General features: G+C 41.4%; 1 long non-coding RNA gene across 1 annotated transcript; it reads right to left on the bottom strand.

Moving 5' to 3' along the window:
* Positions 1-5,000: 5,000 nt before the first annotated feature.
* On the bottom strand, positions 5,001-19,332 carry LOC309645389. Its single transcript, XR_014254856.1, has 2 exons — positions 13,302-19,332; positions 5,001-12,974 (listed from the first exon to the last, which is right to left on the bottom strand). It is a non-coding gene; the product is annotated as an uncharacterized lncRNA (long non-coding RNA).
* Between the last annotated feature and the right edge of the window lie 2,894 nt (positions 19,333-22,226).

The following is a 22,226-nucleotide window of genomic DNA, read 5'->3' as shown; positions in this document are numbered from 1 at the left end:
GCTGTAACTGGTGTAGGGTGATGGTGTGAAGCATGAGCTATGATGTTGGACAGACTTGGCTGGTTTTGAGCTCTAGGTCTATCACTTAGATTAATGGGACCTCAAACAGATCACATCACCCCTCTAGGCTTCACGTCCTCATTTAGAAAATTGTGCAGATAGTGACAATACCTAACCCCTATGCCTGGTTCACGGTATGTGATCCAGGGCTGTTAGCTGTTTATACAGTTGAGTTTATCCTAAAAGGTTGGCACTTTGCTGCCCAGCTGGCATTTCCTCCAGCGTATATGGGGCTTCCCTGCCTCTGGCTTTTCCCTCTCCCCTTTTGCCAAACTGGATGGAGCCGGTTTCCCTTTCAGGAACACACTCTATAGAGGGACTTGAGAAAGGAAAAAAGACTGAAAAACAAACCAGTCAGTTTTTCCACATTTTAAAAGTAGCTCTGTCAAAAGGTGGAATGAGGGAAGGAGTCCGCATCCATTGGCTAAAGTGGGAGCTCTGCTTTCTGTCTGTAGGCATTCATTAATCCCACCCTCCATGAAGCTCTCAGGCCTCGCAGGCCTGGGATGTCAATCCCTCTCTCCCTGGTCTGTCCCCTGTGTCAGTGCTTCCCTGACCCACCTCATTCCCTGTCCCCATTCCACGTGCTTCTAGGGAAGAGCTGCGAGGCTGGCACAGGGCAGAGCCGGCAGGTAGTCTGGGTCACTGAGAAGTGTCCTGCAGTTGAGCCGCTGAGCTAGGTCTTGGGCCTGACAGGACAGATGAAGCCCTTTGTTCCTGCAAATGGGCCTTTCCTGGCAGTGATGGAGCTGGCCTGTGGTCCAACCCCTCTCCTCCTCTGCAGCTGCAGCCATTATCCTAAAGTGGTTCTATTGATCTGCTGACTGTCCGTCTCCTGCCTGCTCTGCCTCCCCTCTTCGCCCCCCACTCCCCAGTATCCCATGGTTGAGCTCCCAAATACTCTGTACAAGCCAGCCTTACACATGCAAGTCTTTCTTTTGGTGGTGGGGTGGGGGGAATAATGATTTTGAAGTTAAATTAGACAACTATACTTGTCTCCTGGGAAGGCAGATATTCCTTTAGGAAAAGCATTTTCAAACTGGCAAAGCCTAAGTCTCAATTTACCAACTTTACCTTCTCCTGGATTTTAATTTCTTATGATTTCAAGTTTTTGTGTGATTTAGGAAACATGGAAAATATGAAACTTCGATTTTGAAGTTAGCATTTTGGCCAACTACAGTGCATGTTGCAGCATCATGCTACTAAGACCTCATTTTATATGACTGAATCATATTAATATCAATACAGTTTACAGGTAATCAAAATAATTAAAAATGATTCAGTGGTTTTGCAGAAGGTATAGTTATAAGTTCCTTAAAGGTATGTATTCTTGTTTTATTCTTACCAATCTTGCGAGATAACTATTATTATTCCCATTTACAGGGGAGGAAAAAGAAATGACTTGTAATTCATAAATCTAGCCAAACCGTAGACAGGATGCAAAGCTAGGCCATCTGACACAGTAACTTATTTTTCTCCATATGAAAGGCGGCATGTATGACGATATTTGAGATTTTAGGTCTTTATCTGATTAAGCTGTGCTCTATTTTAGGCATGTTATACTTAATACCGCTTATGGAACTCTAGCAATTTTTATTTTTCAAGGGGGGAGTGACGCGAGTGTTAATCACCAGAGTGCTGGCCCACCATGAGGAGTTTTAACTGAAATGCCCTCATTTAATTCTAGTATGGCTCTTACAATCACGCTAAATATTTTGAAAGAATTCGGCACTGCTGCCCTTCAATGAAAATGTGACACCTGGATGGTGATTTAAGCCTTTACCCAAAGTCTGCAAATAAAGTCTGTTGAGAATCTTTTTTTCCTGGGGAGATAAGAGATCGCAGCATGGACATGGAAGCTTTTTGACTCTTATCCCTGGATGTGCCAGGCATCCAGTGTCAGGGCAGGTGACAAGGAACAATACGGAATTAAGAGGACAAGAGGCCAGGATGCTGTCGTGACCTTTAATTAAACTTATGATCATCTTACGTGCCTGTGCAGAAGGGACATTTAGGAGAGATGTATAGACCTTCCATGGACCTAGAATGAATTACTGCCTTGTTAGAATAAGAGTTAAGGGCGGTCTCTGGAAGAACCAGATTCTGATTATTAGTGAAGGCAGGAGAATGGAGCATCAGTGAGACAATCCCTGTACATAATTATTATTTATTACTATTGAACAATACGATCTGCTGTGCACCAATCCGGTTCGCTGCCATATATAACATTGACAGGCTCCTGGCCCTGCCAGATCAATACCTTCTATTGCAGAAGATAGAGATGACTTTTGTCCTTTATCTGCCCCCACTCCTCATTTTCACAGTGGGAAATGTTTACAGTGAGATATAATTTTGAGTTTTTTCATTTTAAGATTAGCTCTTACAGATGTTTTTGGCTTTACAGCAAAGTTTGGCTGTATTTTCTTTTTTTTTTTTTTTGGTTGATTCACATTATAAAATTGGCACTGTGTTTTTATTAGAAAAAATAACAGATTTAGTAGAACATGTTTGCAAAGGGAAGATGAGTGGGGAAGAATGGAAAAGGTATAGGATTGAGAATCAGGATGTCTGGAGTCTAATTTTAAACCTGTTTCTAGTGCTTAGATGATGGGACTCTTGTCATAGTTTTGCTCCTATGAGAGTTGGGACATGCTGTTTAGGGATCTGCGAGCCTCGGTTTCCACATCTATACAACAGCGGGGTTGGGACTAAATCAGGATGCACATTATCACTCAGGATTGCTATGCCTATAGCAGACATTGCTAATCAATAGCTGTTCTCCTTCCGATTGAGCCAAAGTACAGTCTCAGCACACCCATAATAAATGACGGTGATGTACTGATCAGAGTTAAAACCTAAAATGCTTGAATTATATGCTCGCTCAGGTTTCTTCCAGCGTACACCACCCAGGATCCTGAAAGAGTGGCTAGCTTCCCGTAGTTTTATGCCAGAAGCCTTTCATATATTTAACTTATCCTTTACAAAACTCTCTGAATTCACTTCAGAGAAGGAAGACATGAGAAAAATTCAACAAGAAAGAAGACTAGGAATGTAATACAAAAATACTCTTGTTAAAAGACTGTAGTGTTTACCCTGTAGCAGACTTGGAGCAAAACTACCTATGTTCTGGATCTGTTCTATTTTGGTCTCCTTTCCTCCTTGCCATGAACAGCTCTCACTTCCTTTTTCCCCCTCTAATTTTTTTGAATTGATTCTTAATAAAAATTCATAATTGTGGCACCAGCTATGTTCCTGTCACTTTTGAGGGCTGATTTTCTATAGACATTGTATAAATAATCTCCATTATTTACTGCTTCATAAGAAAGGGCCTTATACATGTGTAGCCACATAAATGCAACGTGAAAAAAACAAAGATGCACCCTGTAGGTGATGCCAAACATTAATTCTGCTATATTACTCTGGAAGTGTATACCGAATAGCTGAGTGTCTCCAACGAATGTTTGTTTTTACCATGCGTTTAGTTCTTTTCGTTATTGTGAAAAAAATTAGTCAATTGTCTATGTGAATCAATAATTCTTTTATGATGCCGTTTTGAAAGAACATACATTTTAAATGAAATGGACCTGTTATTTATAATGTGATCATAAGTACATTGGCGGAAAGTTGTATCAGTTAGCCCTTGATTTTAGGAGTATCTTTATTTCACATTATATCTCTTAAGTTACCTAAAAAGAGAAATGCTGCTATTCTCATCAGAGGCTGAGTTTTGAGTAAAGATTGGGTAGAAACATTAACTGAAAGCGTGAAGTTTTCGTACACCACCCTCCACAAGACACAAGTTTGCTCTTACAGTTAAGGTTATTTCAAATCAGTTTAATCTAGGCTGAACATGTCACATAGAAGTCCCATTGGCTTACAGGGAGGGTGGGGCCTCTGAAGGAGAAATGTTTATTCCAAATAGAAAGATGAATGAATGAACGAACGAACCCCTTGATTGTGAATGAGAGACAACATGATATAACAGAAGGAGTCCAAGAGTTGTGCTAATGCAATTTGTATAACAATTCCAACACTGTTGCTAGTGACCCATAATATCAATAGTAAGAGAGAGAGAGAGCATTTCTTTTCTTGTTGCTACATCTCTGGCCATATCTTCCTTACAAGCTCTACTCTAAGTATTGAGGAACCAAGAATTTGATTCTTGGGACCACATTTTATGAATGGGGATGGTGACCGTTAGTTATAGGTCAGGACCCTCAGACCCTTATTTTTTTTTCACATTCTGGCTCCCAGGTAATAAGCAAAGCCATGGCAGGTATACTGATCTTCCATCTCTCTCTCTCTCTCTCTCTCTCTCTCTCTCTCTCGTTTCTAGCTCTTTCCTTCCCTCAGTGCTACTACATAATGATAACATAGTGATTGCCCCTTAGGGGCTGATTGGCTAAGGTAAGTCTTAGATTTAGGGCAAAGTTGAAGACAGCCTTATTTTGACCTTCATTACAAAGTGTATTCTACTAGGGAACTTTGCATTTTGTGCATCTTCAAAAGAAGAATGGAGATTGCATGTTTGCCTGCATATGAGTAAAGAAGAACCTCTCGCTTTTATTGGTGGAGTCTGGTTCCAGCCAGTAGATGTTACTCCTAGGGAACTATTCTGCTGTCCTAACTTGGGTGAGAAGAACCCACCTTCCATGGGGAAAATGAAGCCGTGAAACATACAGACTGGGGCACAAACCTCTAAGGGATACCCTCTGACTTTCTAATCCTATTCCCATGTCTCCAGCAACATCCCTCTAAATTTGGGAACATTTATGGGACTCCCAGAATTTCTTGCATTTATTTCCTGAAATACGTTGCCAGATTTTCGAGTAAGGGATTGTTTGAAAGTCACCAAAGCTCTCTTTCAATTTTGTTAAAATGTGCTGTATTGGGCAGATAATAACTGGAGTTTGTAGTGTAAATTTTGGACTTTATCTTCGTGCAGGTTTTTATAAATGTGCATTTAAGCCACCAGATATCCAAAATGTCTTTTTTTTTTTTTTTTTACTTAAAATCATTTTGTTGGTAATAAACGCATCAGTTCTCAAAAGTATACCTCTTATTGTGCTTTTAATACTTAAATTTTAAACCCATCCCACCTTTCACATGGAGAAGCGAGTAAGTTATTCGTAATCCTTCATTAGACTTCATCACCTGCAGCCACATTTCCCAGTACTCTTGGAGACTTAATAGCATTGATACCAAGTTACACACTCTGACATGGGAAGTTGACCAGAAGGGGAACCTTCACCTAATGTAGGTTTGCATAGACTTTCCTCTATTAATCACCATTAAGAAGAAATGATAAGGACAAATGTTGGGACGTAAAGAAGAAAACCCTTCATGTAAGAAAAAGAATGGATTGAAGGCAATTAGCCTTCTAAGCCTTAGCCATCAAGTCACAGTGAACCAGGGGGTTTTGAGTTCGGCAAAGGCTGTATCTCTCCCTCATCAGGTTGGCATGACTTGCAAGAATCAGAATGAGCAATCGCCAGTCTATGAGCTTCTGATGGTGGCCTTTGTTGCCCTTCGTATACTCAAAACTAAAATGTATACTTTCTCATGAGTGCCAAGAACTGTTTAATTACATCAACCACTGAATAGGATGCTTTCTCCATGGAAATTTAGAAGCCAGAATGTCCAAGAGGGCTTTTCATAGAATCACTGTTGATGCCCTGCACCCTCTCTCCTCAAGCTTAGTTTTGGCTCCTGTGGGACCTTGAGCTCTTCATCCTGGTGAAACTGGCAAAAGCTCTGAGTGCCCTGTGACTTATTCTCTGAGGCTGAGGGCTTCATCAGGCTCCATTCAGGAGGCTTTTTGATTACAGGGGTTTGAAATGTCCTCGTGACAGGAAATTCTCACTGTTATATTTGTGCTTTCCTGTTGGACCCAGTGGATTTTGTTTTCATATTATTATTTAATTTACAGACAGGACAATCATTTGGATCTGGAGACCCCTTGATAACACTGTTAATGCAATTACCAGGACGTCCCTGTGTGCACCGTCCAAGCCCTGGGACTCTGAATGGCTGTCCTTTCAAAGTTTCAGGTGTTGGTTTCAAGAGTGATCACATGACATCCCATAATCACATTTATGAAAGGACTAATTAAAAATACAGATGTCTTCAGCTCACAATACCAAGACAGCTGAAATACTTATTAGTTTTTTTAATGTTAAAACTCTATATCCTCACTTCTCTCCACCAGAAAAAACTAATAATAGATAACAAAGCCCAGACAGGAGGGCCTTCAATCTTTTTTCCTCCCAGTAAATGACATGCTTTTTTTTTTTTTTTTTTCTAGAGAGAAAACACCTAGTACTTCTACAAATTGGTCTTTTACAAAAATGCCTTTTTAGATTACTTTGTTTCCCCTTTCAGAATGGCTCAGGTACACAGTATTCTTATCTAGGGCATGAGGCTTTTAAAATGTCTGTAGCCCAGCTCCTCTAACACAGAGCTGATGGCCATACAGAACAGCATCTGTGTCTGAGAATACAGAACCATTAAGGATCATTCAGCCTTAAGAAGAGGGTCTCTTGTACTGCAAATATCAAGTTGTCTCTAGATCTCCTGGGAGACAGAATAAACAGAACCATTATCACATTCAGAAATGTCTTAGTGATGTGTGGACCTAAGAACTTTGCCCTGATGAACAAAAAACCCTTTACAGAAATGTTGTGTTTGCACATGTGAACCAGAGCAAATGCATTTCCCCTGCTTTGGCAGATAAATACTTCAGACCTGAATGTGTATTTAAGATAATGTCAAAAATACCAAATTTAGGTTTTACCAAAATAATGTCCCATTAAAGTACAAAGACACCTTGAAAATGCTGATGGGACTTTTTGTTAACTTTCTTCCTCCCTTCCTTTATTTTCTTTTCTCCCTCCCTCCTTCCTTCCTCCCTCCCTCCCTCCTTCCCTTCCTTCCTTCCTTCCTTCCTTCCAAAACCGCTGTTTTAGGAGGGTTTACTAAGTGACAGGCACTGCACTAGACACTGAGTTGGGTACATGGAGATGAACAAAACTTGCCCTAGAGGAAGTCATATGCTGTCAAGAATTATACTCTGGGGTCAGTTTGGAGAATAGACTGGAGAGAGTAAAACTAGAAATCGGAAGGTTGGAGAAATCATCCAGATTGTTGTATAACCCTTTTCTGCAGCCCCAGGGAAGAGGATGAGACATCTCAGGGCAGGAAAACTATAAATGTTTTAATTGTCTCATCCCCTTGGAATGAAAGTGAAGACAAGGCACAGCTGGAGAGAGGTGGCATTAACCCCTCTCCTCACGTGGGATTTTCCTTTCTGGCTTTGCATCTCTGTATTCAACTCTCAGGAAAATTGCACGTGCTTTTTCTGTCTACTCTCCTGTCTTTCATTTTATTCATTCCAGAAACATTTTGTCTGAGCATCCACTAAGGTAGAGGCACTTTACTAAGCAATGAGGGTACTCCAGTGGTAAGACAGATTTGACACCCATCCTCACAGTGTTTATAAACCCTAAGAAACTAAGTAGTCCTATCCTAGATTTCTAATGCCAATGGCAATTCTTGGCATTGGAAGAAGAGAGAATGATTTCTAATTATGATGCTACTTCCCAGTCTTTATTTTCTCTGAGATTTTTATCCTATCACTTTTCAAATGTTAAAATATTACTAGTCTTTCTAATAGAATCCACTGTCATGAACTGACTCCCTATTAACTCTTTTTTTGTTGTTATTGGCACTGTTCACGTCCATCATTAACTAATGTGTGAATAATTTCAGTTAAATCAAGTTTTTTCACAATATTCAATAACTGCAACTAAACAATAATTTCTGGCTCAATATCCATCTACAAATTTGAGTGTTTGCCCCATGTCCCTAAATGTTTGTGCTGTACTTTGGAAGTTACTAGATCCATGCTGTCCAATATGGTGGCCACATGTAGCTAGTGAGCACTTGAAATGTGTCCAGTCCAAACTGAGACGTGCTGTAAATGTAAAACAGCAGACTTAAAGAATTTGATATAAAATAGAATGAAAATATTGCATTAATATCTTCATATTAATTACATGTTGGAATGATAATATTGGTTGGCAATACGCTGTCTCTGACACTCCTCAAATTGCTGCAAAGTTACACAACTCAGCTCACATCCCTCCCAACAGCATTGTGGAGTGGAACACAAATGAGGGCCTTATTTGGAAACCCATTGCCCTTTCCCTAAAGCCTTATCTTCTTTGCTGGAAACTTATCTCCCACTCTGGAACTTGATCCCCTGTTCTGGAAATCTATCTACCTATCTCTCTCTCTTTCTGTCTCTCTGTCTCTGTCTCTCTCTCCCTGGTACAGGCTCCCACCGATCTTTTTCCTTACATGCTTCATGCTCAACCATGAAGAAATAAAAAGTTGGAAGTATAAACACACACACACATGCATGTGCAACAGGAATGAATGTTTGGCTCTTTTTTCCCCTCTCACATCCTGCATCCTCAATCTTTCCTTATCATATCTGATAGGTGCCATTTTATATGGTCTGAATTTTCTCTTCACCTTTTTCTTGAGCCAGAGATCCCCTAGCTTCACAGTCTCTCCACCCACTCTGATCAATACCCCACTTTATGCTTGTGACATTGGTGGAAATCCAGGTGGCATTTGTGGAAAGCCCATATCTCCTCTTCCCTTACCTCCCTGTCTCTGTGAGTGGGAAGACAGAGACTCAGAGATGGTTCTGTTGGCTTTAGACCATCTGCCCACTGCACTCTACTCAAGTGGCTTTTTAAAATTCTCTCAACTGGAGTCATTTGTAACAAGCAGGGGAAAAAAATCTTTACATATTTTTCATTAACATATACTGTTAACTATGCCAGTAAATTATGGATAATTTAATTTAATTTAGATTTAATGGCAACATTTTTCCTCACTAATGAAATGGTTATTTGTTATTAGGAAAATATTTATTGAAGTGGAATTGTGTGATCTCTCACATCACTATTAAACCTTGTTAAACCTTTTTTTAAATTTCAATTTGGGTTTAATTAAGATTCATTAAGCATTTTATTAAATCTAAATTAAATTCTAATGGAAACAGGGTTTGCCAAGGAAAGACAGTTGTGCCCTTCCTTCCCTCTCAGTTCTTTTAAAGTGACACAGTTACAGGAGGACTTGGGATGAAGTGGGGTCCATCGTTATTGGTAGAACAGGAAGAATGCAGGGTTTGTCACAGATTGATCATGGTAGAACTGCCGCTGACTCACCATGAGACCTTGGATAAGTCATTTTCGTGGTGATCAGCTTACTCCTTTATAAGATGAGAATTACAATAGTAGAGTGGTTGTAGAAATGGAAGGGCAAGGATCAAATGCCAACCAAATGAATATTTATATCTCCTTTTCCTGTCTCAAGTATCTGTAACTCCTTAGAAAATGGAATTAAATAAATATATTTTTTGAATAAGAAAACTAAGGAAACTAGTTGTGACTTTTAAAAGTGGCGATATATGTGGAATCATCCATCTGAAGCCTGGATTCAAAAGAGCATGTAGGTAGGAGGATGTAGGTGGAGTAAAAGCAGGGGAGTACGTTAGAACTTAATGAGCTGGGCCTTGGAAAAGGCTGGAACAAGGATACAGGAGCTGCAGGTGAATCCAAGTCAAATGTGGTGAATCTTGTCCACCTGAAAACTCATGAGAGAAATAGCCTCCCCTTGGGTCTGAAGGTAAACTCATGACCCCAACCTTCTGGAGCAGTTGGCTAAAGTGAAGCCTGTATTGTGTATTCCAACTTAATGGAACCCAGAGGCAAACCCTAGTGCTATGTAAAGTCCTCGAAATGGACAAATATCATTCATCCAGTAGATCAAAGCTGTGAACCACCTATGTGCCAAGCTATAGGTGTTAGGGATATGGTGGTCAACAAGACCTTCCTGACCTAATGATAGAGACACGCCAGCAACACACCCCAAACTATAAGTGCTACAATTAGGATATGGATAATGTGCTGTGTGAAAAAGATTGTGTAATGTGCCAACTATGAAATACCTACTCTGTATGACTTACCAACTTAGCATCTCTTTCAGAGTTTCTGTATTCCACTTTAGGTCTCTACTGAGCTTTTGATTCAACCCAGTCCTTGATTTCATTCTCACCCAAAGCTCCCAGAAAAAGTCTCTCTTTCCCTAATGCCCCATCAGTTGGATAAGGCTCTATCATCTGCTCAGGTGAAATGGTTGGGGGGTACCTCTTCTAATAGAAGCATTCACCTTTGATTTGACTTTTACTTCTCCTGGAATGAGTTCTTTAGAAGCAGGATTAAGTCTTTCCTTTTGATGTAGCTCATCCCAGAGATAGTAAACATTTGCCATCTTGTTATCTGAAGATAGCTTTCCACACATATGATCCCAGAGGAGATTCCCACTTCTCAGCACTCTGCCCTGTTCTTCAAACACTCAGCAATTAGAATTAGAAGAAAACAAGATACTCAGTGACCAATATAGGCCAAACAGAACAAGAGGTAGCCCCTGAATGACTCGTCCCTTAAAACAAAATCAAGTTTCTTTTCATCAGCCTAGCACACACTCATGTGCATATATGCATGCATATGTGAGCACAGAAGTTTATGTACCTGCATGCTCGCTCTGCTGGGTAACTTCTATTTGGCCTTCCTGATCCACTTTCCACCCATTCCCACTGTGACACAGAAGTTTGACCAATATTGACCACCTCAACGGGTTTTCTTGACTTCTGGCTTCTGGTTGGGGCAGCCAATGGGGAGCTCCAGCAGGACAGTTCAGAGAAGAAGGAGAGTGAGGTGAAAGCTTGTATTCTCTCATCTCCCTTCCTGGGAGTACCAAGCTTGCCACCTCTGTTCGCTAAGATCGCAGATCCCATCACATGGCCGTTTCTCTCGGGGGTGCTGCTCCCAACCCCTTCCCTTCAGGACCACAGGTGGTAATAGAGCTCTGCTGCTGCTATCCACAGGACACTGCCCCGCCCTTTGTGATTTGTCCACAGCCTGCCTACACCTTTGTAAATCATCCTTGTACTAAACTCATTTTAAGTTGTCCCATTTAAACAGTGTGCCATTTGCTTTCTTCCATGATTCCAACTGATAGACACACATAGAAGCGCTCAGATTGAAGGTCCCTATTCAGTGTATAACTGGAGAGCCTTTACGGAAACCAGGAAAACTAATTGCCCTAGTGGCCAGTCGAGGTACCTCCAACTGTGTTACTAGTTGACCTGAGATATAATAAAAGTGCTGGAAAGATAGGCAGATGTGATTTAGTCCTTGGCCATGCCTTTCTGTTCCCAGGACCAAGCCAGATTCTATAAGTTTCTAATACCTTCCTTTGTCTTCATTCCAGAAATGGAGAAGACCAAGTGGCCCAGATGGAAAGCAGAAGTGCAGACAGAAGGTTGTGGAAGAGGAAACTTAAAATAACTGAACAACTTAAAGAAAACAAGAGAGGATTTATTGGAAACAACTGCCTTAAAAGAGAGAGAGAGAGAAAAAAAAAAAACACTCCCGGCATAAGAAGAAAGAAGACGAGAGGACACAAAAGCAAGCCAGATGAGAATCATAGCAAGGAAAACAAGGAAGAAGGAAGAAAGAAGAAAGGGCATAATTATGCAGAAAGTGGGTCAAGAGAATGAAAGTCTGGGGCACCCTAGCCTCCGTCTTTCTTTTACCCAGGAACGGGGCCATTGCAAGTTGCATGTACCTCAGTGTGTGTTTTGGTACTAAACAACTCGTAACAGTAGGATGGGGGGGTAACAGAGAATGCTGGAAACCTCTCCTTACCAGTGTGAATTGGCAGGAAAACCAGGCCATCACTCCTTGGGGTGGGATCATGACTTTGTGAAGACAATCACTAAGTCCAGCCTGACACCCTGCATCACACTCAGTCCTAGGACCAGCCTGGGAGAATGTACCAGGAGGCCTGGTCAGCAGTTCCACTTCTCACACTTACTAGCTATGAGACTGGAGAAGTTGTCGCATTTGTTTGTCTCAATTTCTTTATATGAAAAATGGCAGACAACTCATAAGGTAGTGCTGCGGATTAAAAAACAATGATGAGGGGCTTCCCTGGTGGTGCAGTGGTTGAGAGTCTGCCTGCCAATGCAGGGGACACGGGTTCGAGCCCTGGTCTGGGAAGATCCCACATGCCGCGGAGCAACTGGACCTGTGAGCCACAGTTACTGAGCCTGCGCATCTGGAGCCTGTGCTCCGCAACAAGAGAGGTCGCGATAGTGAGAGGCCCGCACACCGCGATGAAGAGTGGCCCCCACTTGCCACAACTAGAGAAAGCCCTCGCACAGAAACGAAGACCCAACACAGCCAAAAATAAATAAATAAATAAATAAATAAATAAATAAAAAGACTTTCTATTTTAAAACAAACAAAAAACAATGATGATGTAAAAAATCATTGCATTGTTATCGAGTATAAAATTAGGACTTAAAAAAATAGTTTCCCTCTTTCCATCACCTCCTTTTCTTCCCTTTTACTTCCTTCCTTCTTCCCTGCTGTTCTTCTTCCCTGGGTCTGGTGTTAAACCTCCGTCTAGATAGTTGATACTATTGCTGTTTTTGCTGTTGGTATCATTATTTTTTAGTCACCATGATTGTTGCTGGTGATGTCGTTACGCAGTTTTCTCCTTTCATTTTTCAGAAAACTCCTGCCCTGAACTCCAAGGATACCTACCTCTCTCCCAAGGACCTCGCTTAGGGAATATTCCCCCATCAAAAACCCTGCCCTGTATCCTCTAGCTGTATCCTGTATGCACAGGGGTGATCGGGGCACTGGTCATTATCCCAATGATTACAATCCTATTTCTTGCCAGGAGGTGCACCCAAATGAGAGCAACGAGGCTCTCTCCAGCCTTTTTCACTCCTCCTGGAGTCTTGGGACAGGCTCTGGGGTTTTAATACACTGTTTTGTCCTATTTTTTTTTTTTTTTTTAATTTTTATTTATTATTTATTTATTATGTTTATTTTTGGCTGTGCTGGGTCTTCGTTTCTGTGCGAGGGCTTTCTCTAGTTGCGGCAAGCAGGGGCCACTCTTCATCGCGGTGCACAGGCCTCTCACTATCGCGGCCTCTCCTGTTGCGGAGCACAGGCTCCAGACGCTCAGGCTCAGCAGTTGTGGCTCACGGGCCCAGTCGCTCCGCGGCATGTGGGATCCTCCCAGACCAGGGCCCGAACCCGTGTCCCCCGCATTGGCAGGCAGACTCTCAACCACTGCGCCACCAGGGAAGCCTGTTTTGTCCTATTTTTAAACCAAATCCATTAAAGGTGGATCAAGCAGCAGAAAAAAAGAATCCAAGGTAATATCCCCAAAGATAAGGTTTAATTAATTTTGTTTGTTGATGGTGGGTGTTCTTGCTAATCAGTCTGTCCATGTCTGGAGCTCAGGTTGAATTTCACTGACAATCTGACTGTGGATAACAAAGACCATCTTTTCACAGCAACCCAACCTGAGATGACATCCCCCCCCCCCTCTAGCTGACTGCATCAGGCAATGAACTTAGAGGCTCCAAAAGGGACTCTTTCAGCCAAGTTGGACACATTATTTCTTTTTCCAGCCCAGATGAACCCTCTCCTCTCTCCACTCTGATGATAAGCCCTATTAAGGCTCAAGCTTTCATCTGCCTGGGTGGTATCAGGATTTGGGGGACATGTGGCCTCAGTCCTTGTGTTTGGGTGGCATGTGCCTGTGAGACTCTGCTGATGTAAACAGGTTTTATAAAATAGACAATAAAGATAAAAATATAAAAACAAGTTGTATAAGGCATCTACTCTGTCAGCATAAGGGATTCTGGAGAGATGATGTCTAATTCTCCTAATAACCATGGTAGTTAGGGACTCTTATCTCATTTCTTAGATAAAGAAAGAGGCCCAGGGAGGTTGAACATCTTACCCAAAGTCAAACACTCAACAGCTAGTGAGAAACAGAACTAAGGTTTTCTTTACATTTTGTCTCTATCAATTAAAATATTTTCAGGTGGTATCATTCTCCTTACCATACATTAAGTACCTGTCAAGGCTCCAAGAGAAGGGAGAAAAGACAAAAAGACAAGGGACCCAGGGGAGCAGCATGTTCACTAGTCTTGCAGGGACCGTCCACTCCAGTGGAAATGAAAGGAAGACCTACAGGAGATAACACTCAGCTACGCCATCTGATACGATATCTTCCTGCCACCTGATTTGCAGGGCAGAGGTTTGATCTCGAGTCCATATGCTTCACCCATCTCCACCATGTCTCTAAAGATAACCTGGAGCCTTCCTCTTGGAGAGTTTTTCTGTCGTTTCCAGATCTCGCCTGGTGAGAAGCACATGATAGGAGTGTAGAACAGGGAGATGGGGATTTCGGACCTTCTCTTACTCTTTCCACTATTTCTGCACTCAAAAGTTAGGTGTACTCAGTTTATAACTGTCATCACTGCTCAGCTCTTTTTTTTTTTTAATTCAATGGTGGTGACAAGTCCTTTATTTATTTATTCTCTCCCGGTGCTTTCACATTCCTCCGTATCCCCCTCAAATCCTGGCCAAGACTAGAAAGGTCCATAGCTTTCACCTCACTCTCTAACAGGGGTTGGAATTATCTCACATGTTCTAGACATAGGATCCAGAGTGCAGTATTATTGAGATTACTAGGCACTCATCCCCCAAAGTTGTCTGTCTATTCTTTCATTCATTTATTCATTCAACAAATATCTATTGAGTGGTGAAGTGATTGAAAATTTAGACTTTGGAATCAGATTGCCTGAGAGTGTATTCTAGCCCTGCCACTTTATAAATTATATAAACCTTGCGTAAGTTAATAAACTTCCGTAGGCTTTCTTTATCCCTTTGGTAAAACGAGGTTAATACTGGATACGTGTTAGAATTAAATGCGTGTCAAGCACTTAGTACACCTGTCTGGCCCATATTTCATGCAGTCAGAGATAGTTTGACCTCTGGGGAAGGCATGTATATACGTATGCATGTGTGCACGTATCTGAGGGAAACAGGGAAAAAGTGGAATTTCTATGCGGCTCCACCTCTGTATGGCTCCTCATATATATTTATGTGGCCTTGGACAAGTCCCCTAGACTTGCTGAGCCTCAGTTTCCTCATTTCATGGCATGAGACTTCAGTTAAGTATGTAAAACTTTCTAAATCATTCTTGAATCAGTGTCATTGCTTAATGAAATACTGTGTTTACCTCTTGTCTTAGCCATCAGGGCTGGAGAGCCAGGGACCTGCATCAGGGTTTTCCAGAAGCCATTATGAATTCTCTCAACTACAGCCAGGAACATTGTTCAATGGAGACAATGTGTGAAGGGGAGAGGAGGCATAGTCATAAGACATTCATTGACTTTTCTGAGAAAAATGAGCTCAGGAAAACCAAATGTTGGCCATTTTTCCTTTCTGACACCTCATCTTTCTTTCAGATTAAGCTAAGCTGGCGACCAGGCTCTGGCCTGGAATAGACCCCTCCCCTGCTAAGCCAGATTTAGAGGAGTGAGAAAATCATCCAGGATAAGGCAGCACGAGTGACTCTCATGCTGGCTTCATCCAGGGAGAAGGAATTCAGATCCTCCGTCCCTTCCAGGTATCACCCAGAAAGCTAAAAATTAAAGACATGGCTTTAAGTCTAAGTGAGTCCATTATGGAAAGTTCTCCAAAGTCCAAAGGGATCTATTCGATTTTTTTTAAACTAACTTTTAAATTTTGGAAAACCGTAGATTTAGAGAAGTGTCACAAAGCTAATGTAGAGAGTTCCTGTATATCTTTCACTCCACTTACCCTAATATTAACAGCTTCCACAACCATGGTGCACATGTCAGAACAAACAAACCAACATTGGTAAATTACTATTAACTAAACTCCAGACTCTATTTAGATGTCACCAGTTTTTCCACTATTGTCATGTTTTGTTCCAGGATCCAATCCAGGGTACCACATTGCATTTAGTCTATTTTATTTTTAATGTGTCAGTATTTACCTTTTGACCTAGAGAGTTATGTGTCTACTAAAATAGCCTGGAATTTGAGCTCTAACTTTAACGTCCTCTTTTCTAGAACAGTCTATTCCTAGCATCTTCATCTCAGCTCTATCCCAAGGATGTGGTCAGGACGCTCAGATTCTACCTGATACTCTTGTGAGAAACTGTTCTGACATTTTGCTCCTCAGGTAGGTGGTTAACTAGTGAATTTCCTTGCCTAAAGGAATTAGTTGTGCATTAGTTGTGTGCCAGGTGCTTGTGTTAAGTGCTTGTACAGACTATCTAATTCAACTTTCATAGCATCCCTTTGAAGTTGGTACTATTATGATTATTATTTTTCAGATGAAAACATTAGGTCCCAGACGGGTAATAACTTGCCCAAGAGAAAACATTTAGTAAATGGTAGGACCAGGATTGAACCCAGTCTTCTACTTGGAAGACACATTTGCTTTCTCTGATGCTTCTATTTTAAGGCCTCTGCTTTGCAGAGCTCTGCCCTAGAACTCCTATAGTTTCTCTTATGTGTACCCTGTGGAATGGTTAACAAGACTCACATACGGTACCCTTAGATAGAATTAGCTCAGGATTAAACGCTTCAAAGTCTCAAGAGGAAAATGTCAGTGGATCCAGGCGATGGATCTAAAATAGCAAGTAGATCTTGAAGTGATCCAGAATGCAGGGTGTAAGAGCTTATCTGCATGATATCCCTCCCTCTGCATATACATAGTTACAGAAGCCTGGCATTTTACTTCCTGAATGAACAGAGGGCTATGAACACATTTCCCCCAGTGGCTGGTAGGTATTTCTTTGGGAAGAGAAAAAGCACAAATAACCGGCAAAGGGAAGATCAGAATCAGGGTGTAGAAAATCTGAGCTGAGCACAGAGTGTAGGACAGCAGCAGTCAAGGGAAAACCAGGGAGATTGCGCAATCAGGTTCAAGACTCATTTAATCAATTTCAGTAGAAGGGGTGTGTGTGTGTGTGTGTGTGTAGCTGTGCACAAGACCAGTTAGAAGAGACAGAAGTAGGTCAGATATAAACATAGCTCTTTAGACATTTACAGGCACTAATCAATTCATTCATTCATTCACTCATTCATAGAACAAACATTTATTAAATACCTTTGATGTGCCAGGTCCTGTGCCAACACAGATTTCTGGTCTTGGTCTGCTTTTTAAAACTTTAACTAGACCCCCCTTGAGTGCATTTATACATGAGGCCACAAGAATTTCATCTTTCTGGAAAATAATAACTATTTTTTTCATTTCTGTTAAAGGAAAGGAGAAGCTAGTTTCTAGGGGACACACAGTATCAGGGAAATCAGTGGAGAGCACTTTGCAGGGAAGTCCCAGTCCTAATAGTAGGAAGAAAACACAGCACTGCCATCTTTCAGTGTCTAGGACTCTTCAGGGTGGAGCACGTGTGGGAGTTCCAGATCATCGGCGGTGTCCATTACTGCATCTTCTCTCTTCCTTCCTGAGTATCACAATAATTAAGTTGAAAATGAGAACTGCACATCTAAGGGTCAGGGTAAAGTGAGGGATCTGGAGGGGATGGACTTGGTGTCTGCTGGGTAGACCCATGATGAACATTGTCAGGAACATCCAGAGCAGGTGTGCTCTGCCGAGCATGAACTATCACCACTAAAATGGGCAGTGCTAGTACAGAAAAAGGACTGAACTCTGGGGCCACAGACAGGAAGGGCACGTACTCTTGGGAAATACCCACTGCAGCAGTCAAGAAGGGAATAGAGTCACCCAAGAAAGCTCGGGTGGTGAGGGACACGCAGAACACAGGATCCACACTGTTTCATTATACCCTCCAGAAACAAAAGATGTGCCCCAAATTCCACTGGCCTGTGGGTTGTGTACAGAGATGGGCACCTCAAACTGCTCCCTGGGCAGAATGGTTGGGGAGGCTATAAAGAGAGAATCTTTTCAGCACCTGAAAGTCAGGTATGACTTGAAGGAAGGTGAGGAGGAGAAATGATCAGGGCAGAGACGGAGATGCTGGGTGGTGCAGGGAGAGAACATCTGCAGTGAGATTGCTCTTGGCTTTGAAGGATGCTCTGACAGGGCCTGCACCGGGAAGGTTTAGATGTATCTGGAGTTTTCTGCTTGGCTCCATGAGATGGAATTGGTATTAAGGAGAGAACTGTTCAGCTGGAAGTCAAAAAATGTTTCCCTCTCAGGAAAGGAAATTTGAGCAGGGCTTGGTATTCACAGGAAATGATTTATGCCCTGTAATTTGTATAAAAAGTGAGAATCGGCTGGGGGTGTGAATGTCCGGCTGCAATTGCCTTTGTCTGTGGGTCGTGCTAAACCTGGGAAGGAGCCAGCATGGATTCAGCTGGACTCTGGTGTCAGGGGATCAGACTGATTGATTAGTGATGTCAAGATCAGTGACTCTAGCACATTTCTTGATCAGGAATTTACAAGAAAATTGATCTGATATGGCTTTTGATTTTTGATGATCTTGGCCATTCCTTGACCAGAATCTCTGTGGCTACCATGGGGCCTGCTGGGTTCAGCACTGGAATGTGACCGGTAAACTGACCGACAGACAAAACTGAGCAGAGGATACAGCAAAAGACAGCAGCTGCAGAGGTTCATCACGTGTGCTATTTCTCACCACTCCAGCAACTCTGCCAGACTTTGCTGATCCATTGTGGTGTTCTTTCTACTGAACCCAGGCATCACCTGATGATCCTTATTAAGACAAAGCTCAAGAGAGACACTATGTATTATTCATGGTAGCCTGTAAAGATGAAACCTGTTAGCCATCTGGGAGACAGAGGCAGGCAGGGACAATGGGACATTGCCATGCAGCAGGGGACATTCATTCATTCATTCATTCATCTCTGTATTGATTAGTTTAGAAAATAATTACTAAGAATCTATGATCCTACTACTGGGCTATCTACTGGGTTTCCTGCTAGACACTGGGGACTATAAAGATAAAAAAGCTTGGGACTTCCCTGGTGATGCAGTGGTTAAGAATCCGCCTGCCAATGCAGGGGACACGGGTTCGATCCCTGGTCCGGGAAGATCCCACATGCCACAGAGCAACTAAGCCTGTGCACCACAACTACTGAGCCTGCAGGCCACAACTACTGAAGCCCACGTACCTAGAGCCCCTGCTCTGCAATAAGAGAAGCCACCACGGTGAGAAGCCCGCACACCACAATGAAGAGTAGCCCCCGCTCACCGCAACTAGAGAAAGCCCACGCAACAATGAAGACCGAATGCAGCCAAAAATAAAGAGTATAATAAAATAAAAACTTTTTTAAAAAGCTTCATATCTATTTTTTTTTTTTTTTTTAATTAATTATTTATTTATTTATTTGGCTGTGTTGGGTCTTCGTTTCTGTGTGAGGGTTTCCTCTAGCTGCGGCAAGCAGAGGCCACTCTTCATCGCGGTGCGCGGGCCTCTCACTATCGTGGCCTCTCTTGTTGCGGAGCACAGGCTCCAGACGCGCAGGCTCAGTAGTTGTGGCTCACGGGCCCAGTTGCTCCGCGGCACGTGGGATCCTCCCAGACCAGGGCTCGAACCCGTGTCCCCCGCATTAGCGGGCAGACTCTCAACCACTGCGCCACCAGGGAAGCCCAGCTTCATATCTATTGTAAATAATTCACTATTGTGGGAAAGAGAGAAAGAAAGCACAGATCATTTCAAATAGGATTTCAAACATGTTGCAAGAACACAGAGGAAAGTGTGGCCAGCACCACACGGGGCTTCTTTGAGGTGGCGACATTTGAGCTTGGTCATAAATGAGTGAAAGAATGAATGAATGGGAGATGGATAAATAGTATAGTTTGTGTAGTTGGCAGTCTAGAGGAGAGACAGTCAAGGATATTACTTCTTTTTGAAGATTTCATAGGTTACATTTGGTCAGATTAGATAATTTTTTCATTCTTAAGGTAAACAGACTGACTGATAAACACAAATGACAACCTAGTGAGAAAGGAGGAGATAAAGATCCAGGGAAAGAGGAGAAGAGAGGAAGATAATTTATTTTATAAAAACCTCTCAAAATGGCCAAAGGAGGAGTTAATTCAAAGTTGTCCTCTGTTGGAAAAAAATAGGAAGGGAGGAATATTATTTTCCACATTAGGAAGAGGAGCCATCTGTTGATTTTTTCCCCCTGGTGTCCTCCCAGTGTCCATTCACTCTTCTTGTAGAAATTCTACCAAGATTGCTTTCTGGGGAACCAGTTCCTCACCACTCTAAGCTCATGTGCTTTGGCTCCAACTCGGATTTAAGATGTGACCTAGGTCTGACTCAATCAGAATATTGGCATTAGTTATACGATTCATTAAACCTACTACCTTGTTCTTTGTTTTCTGTCTTATTGTTTTGATTTTTTTTCGGCTTTCTTTTGAGATAACTAAGTATTCTTTATGACTCCATTTCGTTTCCTTTAGTTATTAATTATAAATATCTTTTTATTATTTTATTTTAGTAGTTGTTTTGGGGTTTATAGTATACATCCTTAACAAAAGTGATATTATACACGTCATGTATATTATAAGAACCTTAAATGTAAGTGTACTTAGATTTCATGCATTTATAATGCATTTCTCCTTTATATAAGTTATAAACCATGCACTGCATGGTTACTTTGTTTTAACAGTCAATTGTATTTTAAGGATTTACATAATAAGAACAAAATCATATACGTTTATCCACATAGTCGCTGTTTCCTATACTATTATACTTATTTCTTTGTTTAAATTATGTGTGGTAGGCAGAATAATGCCCATTCCACCCCACCCAAAAAAAAAGATGTCCATGTCCTAATTCTTAGAACCTATCAATATTTTTCTTCCATGGTAAAAGGACTTTGCAGATGTGATTAAGTTTAGGGACCTTGGGATGAGAACATTATCCTGGTTTATTTGGATGGACCCATTCTAATCACATGATTCCCTGATGGACCCATTCTAATCACATGATTCCCATTCTAATCACATGATTCCCTGAAAGTTAAGAACTTTTCCTGGCTGAATTCAGAGGTTGAGGTCAGAGGTAGGTATGATTATAACATAATAGTCAGAGCGTTGTAGCATTAATGCCTTAAAGATGAAAGAGGAGATCATGAGCCAAGAAGTGTAGGTGACCTCTAAAAGCTAGAAGAGACAAGGAAGCGGATTCTTCTCTTGAGGCTTCTGAAAGGAGCACAGCCCTGCCGAAATCTTGATTTTAGTCTCGTGAGACCTATTCAGACTTCTGATTTACAGAATTGTAAGTTAACACATTTGTGTTGCCTTAAGCCACTAAGTTTGTGGTAATTTTTTTTACAGCACCAACAGAAAAGTGAAACATCATGCATTATCAGCGGAGATGATATTACCTCCAAGTGGGTGAAACTGATTTTTGGGGGTGGGGGCAAAAAATATGGCTTTTAATGTAGAAAGCCAAGATATACATGCAGTGCATGAACAAGTATACATTGTATCTGTGGTATTGAAATTTTATGAGGTGGCAATTAGGGAAAAAAGGTTCAAAAGACTCCTTAGGGGGATGATAATGAAAAACAGTTGAGAAACACTGGTTTAGATGCATATTTCCATCTGGCTTCACATTTCTTCTGCCTGAAGTCTTTCTTTTATCATTTCTTGTAGTATAACTAACATTTTCAGGTGACAAATTATTTCAGTGCTTGTATGTTAAAAAAAAACTTTAATTTTCCTTCATGTTTGAAAGATGTTTTTTGCTGGGTAGAGAACTCTACACTGATGGGTTTTTCTTTTTCTTTTTTTCCTTTCAGTACTTCAAAATGCTGCTCCACTGTCTTTTTTGTTTCTGACATGAAATCTGCTGCAATACTTATGTTTGCTCTTTTGTGGTTAACATGACCTTTTTCTTTGGCTACTTTGCAGTTTTCCCTTAATCACTGGTTTTGAGAAATTTGTATGCTGCGCTTTGGTGTAGCTTTCTTTGTATTTCTATGTTTAGGATGCATAGAACTTCTCAGTTTGTGTATTTATACTTTTAATAAAATTTGTCATTATTTCCTCAAATATTTTTTCTCTACCCTCTCTCCTCTGTTGGGTACTCTGCATTAATGTATATTAGGTCACTTGGATTTTTCATACAGCTCACACATGCTCTTTTCATTTTTTTAAGACTTTTTAATCTGTCCATTTTTGGGGCTTCATTTCTATTTCTATGTCTTCAAGTTTACTAATTTT

This window comes from Balaenoptera physalus (genome assembly GCF_965194825.1).
Source record: "Balaenoptera physalus genome assembly, chromosome: 16".
Lineage (NCBI taxonomy): Eukaryota > Metazoa > Chordata > Mammalia > Artiodactyla > Balaenopteridae > Balaenoptera > Balaenoptera physalus.
The sequence above is the reverse complement of the archived record's forward strand: the minus strand, read 5'-3'. Positions and strand labels throughout refer to the sequence as shown.